Source organism: Diachasma alloeum, unplaced genomic scaffold (genome assembly GCF_001412515.2).
Source record: "Diachasma alloeum isolate Michigan unplaced genomic scaffold, Dall2.0 Dall_scaffold_00211, whole genome shotgun sequence".
NCBI classification, from domain to species: Eukaryota; Metazoa; Arthropoda; class Insecta; order Hymenoptera; family Braconidae; genus Diachasma; species Diachasma alloeum.
In genome coordinates, this window is record NW_021680376.1 from 1,699,765 (window position 1) to 1,706,319 (window position 6,555).

The following is a 6,555-nucleotide window of genomic DNA, read 5'->3' on the forward strand; positions in this document are numbered from 1 at the left end:
TAGATTCTGCAACCTTCTCCGCTTGTTGGATAAAAATGTCAAGCCTCCGCATACATGCATCTCCCCTCCACCCTCCCGTGAAATGTCGATTTTCGAGATTAAAAAAAAAACAATAATTGCATTTTTTATTTCAATAACGCATGAGTAAATAGGGATATGAACGCAGATTTAATATAGGCCCATAGAATTACGGGGACCGGCAAGGATTTGGAAAGTCTGAATGCAAGTCCTGCTTACACCTAACAAGTGCTGAAGTGGGACATAACCAGAGGTAGAAAGGTCTCGGAAGCACTTGGGAAGAGGCTTCCCAAGACCTATCCAGTTCTGAACGGAGAGACCTAAGTAGAATTTGTCAGGTACAATTATTCGACTCGGGTGTGTGTCCAGTCCTCAAACGCTCTCGCCAAGCAAAGCGCATAATCAGACAACAACGACGGAAAAAAAAAATCCCCCCAAATACCAAAAAACGATAACCTACAAGACGAAGCGCGCGTATTGCGGTTGCCCTTGCTACTTGTGCAACCGGGTTGTGGCCCCCAGTTGAGGCATCCTCTGGTTTTGTGCCACCCACCTGGCACAGAGACCGCACGAACAACTCAAGAAGCCCCCGGAGAACGCTCCGCTTTGCGGCGAAGCAAGTCGTTCCTCATGGAACACCGGTGGAGACGAAGATGTTCCGCCTGGTCTCCCTCCCCCCGGTCTCTCGTGTCACGTTTCTTTTGTCATTCGTGAACTACCACACATATCCACCTGCGGTGCCCTCCATGAACCATTTGAGTTCACATTCATATACCTCCCCCCTCGAAGACATCAAGCCCACCATATCTTTTCCATAGAAATTGTTTCACAATGATACCGTGTACGACTGGCAAGTCCACTGGCACTGGCTCGCGGATAATTTTATCTCATTTTTAATCCCCTCAATTTATAAAAGGACGGAGGAAAAATTACCGGCGGAGGAGGAGGTGGAAAAATGTGGTGCAGCTTAACAGAAGCGGTAAGCCGCTTATCACGGACATTTATAAGCGGTTAAGAAATGAAAGCTGGGGCCCTTTGCTCACCATTACTGCTGGTAACATTGGCTGGTAGCCCAGGCTGTCTCGAGGCACCAGCATTGTTCTAGCCGACTCTCTGATGGACGACTGTCGTTTGTTATATGACCGCCCTCGAGCATGCGTCACGCGAGAGAAGGCTATACCCCTTGTGAGGAAGATTCAAGACAGTTAGGACGTTTTGTTGGACGCGCGTTTGTGGCTTTGTTTTTTTTTTTTGGTCATCTGTGGGTCGCGCGCCGCTATTTCAAGGTAGTAGCAGCGTGAGGGGAGATTTATCTCATTCATCACATTGAGAATGGCTTTTTGCTTTCGGGAAACATTTCATCCCGTCATTTTGCCGAAGTCGCGGACTCCAAGATCGCGAGAGTAATTAGGTACGCGGCATTGGGATGATTGTGTCGGAGGTTGTAGTTCACGCATGCGCGGTATTTGACAATGTAGACCGGGGCGCTGGTGAGGATCTACGACGCATGCGCATACACACATGTTGGCGTCCCATACAACTTGTTGGGGTCATAAAACCAGGAGTTATGGTTATTTAAAAACTTATTGGCCCGCCCCGTACGTATGGGGGTTTTGTTGCATTGAGAATGGGGTCCACTGGCTGGCCCGAAGCGCCGTGACCCAGCCGAGATAAATCAATGGATATTAAGACCACGTTTTCTTCTCTTTCTTTCGTTTCTCTTTCACTTGGAAATTCTCCAACATCTGAAGTGGAGGATACATTGCTGGGAAGGTGGAGGCCATCTCGTAAAAACCTATTCATGCTTTCGCGGGAGGGTGGGGGGAGGAGAAGAAGGAATTTGTTGGGGCGTCTATTAGCTGCGGGGGTGGGGAGAGAATTGTGGTCGATCTAATTTTTTATGGTAATGGTGAATGGTTTTTCGGGATTATTTTTTTCATCGGAGTTTAAGTAGTTACAGGCTTGATTGCAGGGTGAGTTATACTCGTTTCAAGTACGTCCAAACACAGTTACTCTCTAATAGTCTCTATTTTGGGTCAAAGCAGAAACATGGTCTTTACTCGAGGACCCGAGACCAAGGCGAATTTCGTTGAGGTATGCTGACGCCTTCTGCTGATTCAATTTTTTGAGAATAGAACTAGATGGACACTAGGCTGATTCCAATAAAATTTCAGAAAAGACAGTTATTTGCCAATTTATTAATCCAATTCGATTTGAAGAGTCTTTTACGTTTCATTACATCCTCGTTATTAAATGCGTACGTCGACTGCTCGCAGGTCAGTTATGATAACAAGATATTCTCAAGTTACAATGAATACTCTCCGTTGTTGTTATTTCCTTTTTTACTTTCTTCTTCTATACACAGTACAATTTTAATTTAATGGATTTTATATTGTTCAATGGATTTTAATAGCCTTTCAATAATTAGGGTTCTATGGCCATACAAGTTTTGTGAATTTCCGAAAAGTTTTAGAAAAAACGCAGGAAAATGATTGCACGATTATGAAATTTCGTGAGTCATTAAGTAATGATAAAACGCAAACACGGTATATTTTTTCACGTAAATCCGATCAACAATTTGCCAGAAAAATTTTAAAAACGTGAATTTTGGCGAAAAGAGTGTAATACATCCTTTAAAAAATCACCCCATGCTTATCACAACTCCTCACACATTCAGCAAGCCTCACTATCTCTCCCTTCATAATGATTTCGTTGCGTTGAATAAATGCCAAGGTGCAGAAGAGGTGAGGTTAACCGCATATAAAGAGAGCATGAAAGGCACCGGATAGGTTTGAAGAGTAGTCCGCAACGTTGTAGATGTTCTCGCGCCTCGGGTAGACGCCTAAGAGGATTAATGAGTGCATCTCAATCTGGCTATTTTTCCACGTCCATCCGTGTAATGCGCGAACCACAGGGGGGCAGCCGGGCCATATTGCCTGATCAATCAAAGCCCGAGTTCTGGTGTAGTTACCCAGGTTCAGCACAGCTTCAACGCTTTTGATCCGGATCGAGGTCGAAAGCACTTATCTCCCCTCACCTCAGCGCATCCAACAATTACCCCACCACCATCAGCGCATATCTGTCAACGGCCAAAATCATTCTCGGCTTTTAATAATCACCCGATAAATAAATACCCCATCAATCACGATCGCTCAATTCCTACATTTATTTATTATTCACGTGTTTAATCTCGCAGCGTTCATCGCCTTATTTTTTTTTCTACCTGCAGGCGGATGCCTTTTCGTCGATTGTAAAAAATCGAATCAATCAACTTCGCGTGCTCCCTCGCTCACAAATGTGGCCTAGTGTCAATGCACACATTTGACGAGAGGTATTTTCCATGTTTCTGCGTATGAGGATGCAGTGGAGAGAGGAACAGTCTACCTGACGCTCGGCCACGCCTATCAAGGACGAACAGAAGGTCTTGTGTGAAAGTTTTTCCATCCCTGTTGGAATCATAACAGCATTGTAAGAAAGTCAAAACGTTTTGCTGCTTTTTTTTCAACTCTGTGTTCTTTTTTAGGGGCTCTCGAGTGCCGCCTCCGGCGCGGCGAACGGATTCCCTTTGTCTAAGGATCAGCTGTGATGGCCTACGGTTGACAAATGACTGAGGAAAACCGGAGTTCGGGGAAAGATCGGGGATTCAGAGTGGAAATAATGTTGCGCGTGTGAACGCAGGACAGAATGATCTTGATGAAGCCAAATTGCGGAATGGTGGGAGAGGATGATTGGGAGCCTCTGGGATTTCTAATGCCTCGATCTTGTTTTTGGGATGGGTTTCGAGGGTGTTCGGTGATCGGGACCACCGGCGGATTTGTAGCAGGAAGTTCACGGGTTACATCTGCTGGTGGATAGCCTTGGGACAAATGATATGGTACGAATTGAGGTGAGATTGCCGTGTGGGGATTCTAACAGCTGCGCGGGGCGATGACCGACCTTGTGGATTTTGATCAAAACAACGGGGTCAATTTTTTCGACACGTGGAATCGGTGGGTTGAGTAACGGGGTTATTGGTTCGAAATAGCCGCGATAGAAGATTTAATCGACGGAGACACATTGGAATGATGGCTTCGGTGATTTCAGACGACGTGAGCAGGATTTTGGAGGTTTTGGAATATGATTTTATGATTACAGTCGATCTTGGATGATTTCGTTAATTGGAGATCAATGATTTCGGGGAAATTGATGTACAATCTCGAGTGGAAAGCCACATTAGAATAATGGTGACTTGCGATCATCGCTTTCCGATTTGTTTTTCTTTCACTCTTTTTCATATTTCTTTTTATTATTAATTTGGCACCACAATCTTTTCATGAACACTCATTCTTAGTTAAATGGCTTGTATTTAACAATAACTACGCTGATAGAAAACATTATTTTTATTGAGATGTTTCTTGGAACGAATATTATATACTTCAACTATCAATTATTTCTTCTTGAGATACATTTACTTGAATCAAATAAAACAGTCCTTGGCGTCAAGTCGCATGTATTCACCACAAAAATGGAAACGTTCTGGTTTTTTTAAACCAATATAATCTCCAGTCGAGAAACTTTCTATTTTCATGAATTCTTTCAACTCAACGACATCTTACTACAATCTCAAAGCTTTTTTCGCGTAACAATATTCATCCTGATTCGACTTAGGAAATGCTCACTTCAATTATTATTTACTTGGAACAACGTATGATGGTGTTGATGGAGGTAGCAACGTATTTAGCCATGAGAATAATTTTGATTTTTGCGTAAACCAACGATTTTCGGGGGTTAGCAAACTTTTGGCTAGAAAGAAAACAAATATTCCCATTATTGCGACAAATATTATAAAAGGAACTTCAATTCCAGAGAAGTTCGATTTCTCCCAATCAAATGTATCTCAGGAAGAGATAACTGGTATTCATTATAAAATCATGTTTATTTGACAATTAAGAACCAGATGATAATTGGTTCAAATAAAATCCTCTTTATGAAACTAATTTTTCCTGTCAGTTAATGCGTCAATTTCCTAATTTACTTTGATAATGGACTAGGTTAACTCAAGAACAATCAAAGACCATCAAAAAATAAACATCTTTTTTCATACGTGTGATGCTGAAGTGAATAATCATAAATATCATTGGTTTATTAAAAATAATTGTCATCTTCTCCGATCATGTCACAATTCCCCGATCCCCTCTCCTTCATTAAATTCGCCCGATCCGCACGAGAAAGAGTCACCGTGGGTTTGAAATCGAATTCTTAATTCGATTTGCGGTCACGAATACCCGAATGAGGACCTCAACCACCGTAGAATGGACTCGCTCAGGTAGAGAAAGAAGATTCCCCCCCTGGGTTTATATATACCGGATCTATCTCAGATGATGATCTTTGGTTCAGCTATATCGGCACGATCCGTTTTCTCTGATTGATCTGATTAGTCCCCCTCTCGATATTCCCCATCCAACTTGGGTCCCGGTAAATGACCCGAGCTATCTCAATCAGCTTCTGAAAAAAACTAAAATACTGAGGATTATTTCAACTATAATCTTCCAACCGAGAGATTATCAATTCTGCTTTTGTATCTCATGCCCAGTATAATGATCAGCCTCCCACGTTGGGAGTAGATGGGAATTTAACATCGCCCCTGGAGATTGATTTGGAAATTGTATTGCATTATATCTTCACGTTTGTTTCTAGATCAGTATTTGACATTGAGGTCGATTTACGTGATTACAGCGTTGATTTTGTGACTCCAGGTGACTTCGAATGATTTCAGTTGTTGCTGATAAATTGACAATTTGCTTCCGGATGGATTCTGTTGTTTTGAATTCTTATTTCGCTATTCTCTTACTTCATCAATTGAAATGTCATCAAAATTTTGCGTATTATTTCGTTCTGTCAAATAATTCTACTTTCAGATACTATCAAGACTCGAATTCGTTTTCAGTCCGGGTTTAATCTAGGTTTAATCAGTGGATAGCCGGGATTTAATCAGGATTTATTCAGGATTTAGCCAGAGTTTAACCCAGATTCTGTCAGAAGTTAGTCGGGACCATGAATCAATATGAATAAGTATTCAACATAAGGGACTGCTACCTGAGCTTAATAGAGATACAGATTTTGATATAAAAAGCTCATGACGGTATTGTGTAACTTGATAAACAATGATGCTGATCTCACCATTTTTCAACTTGATTAAGAACCCATTGAAATATACTTTTCAAGCCCTGATTTCATTGCTATTACTGATGATTCTTTCAGTAATCATGAAAAAACCGATTTTCTCTTTCAAATCGCATAAACAATGTGCTGCAACTCAACAACGAATTGTGCGACCCCCATCATATTCTGATAGAATCAAGAGGGTATTGTTATAAATTTTTTGAACCATAACTAATTCCATTTTATATGACAATTTTTGGACAAATATCGATTTTTTCGAATCTGTATGAAAAATTGAATTTTAATTGGCGTCAATGAATACAGCTTAGTGAAGACTATATTCTTTCAAAATTATTCAAACATATTATATATTGTATTTTTTATTATCACACAATA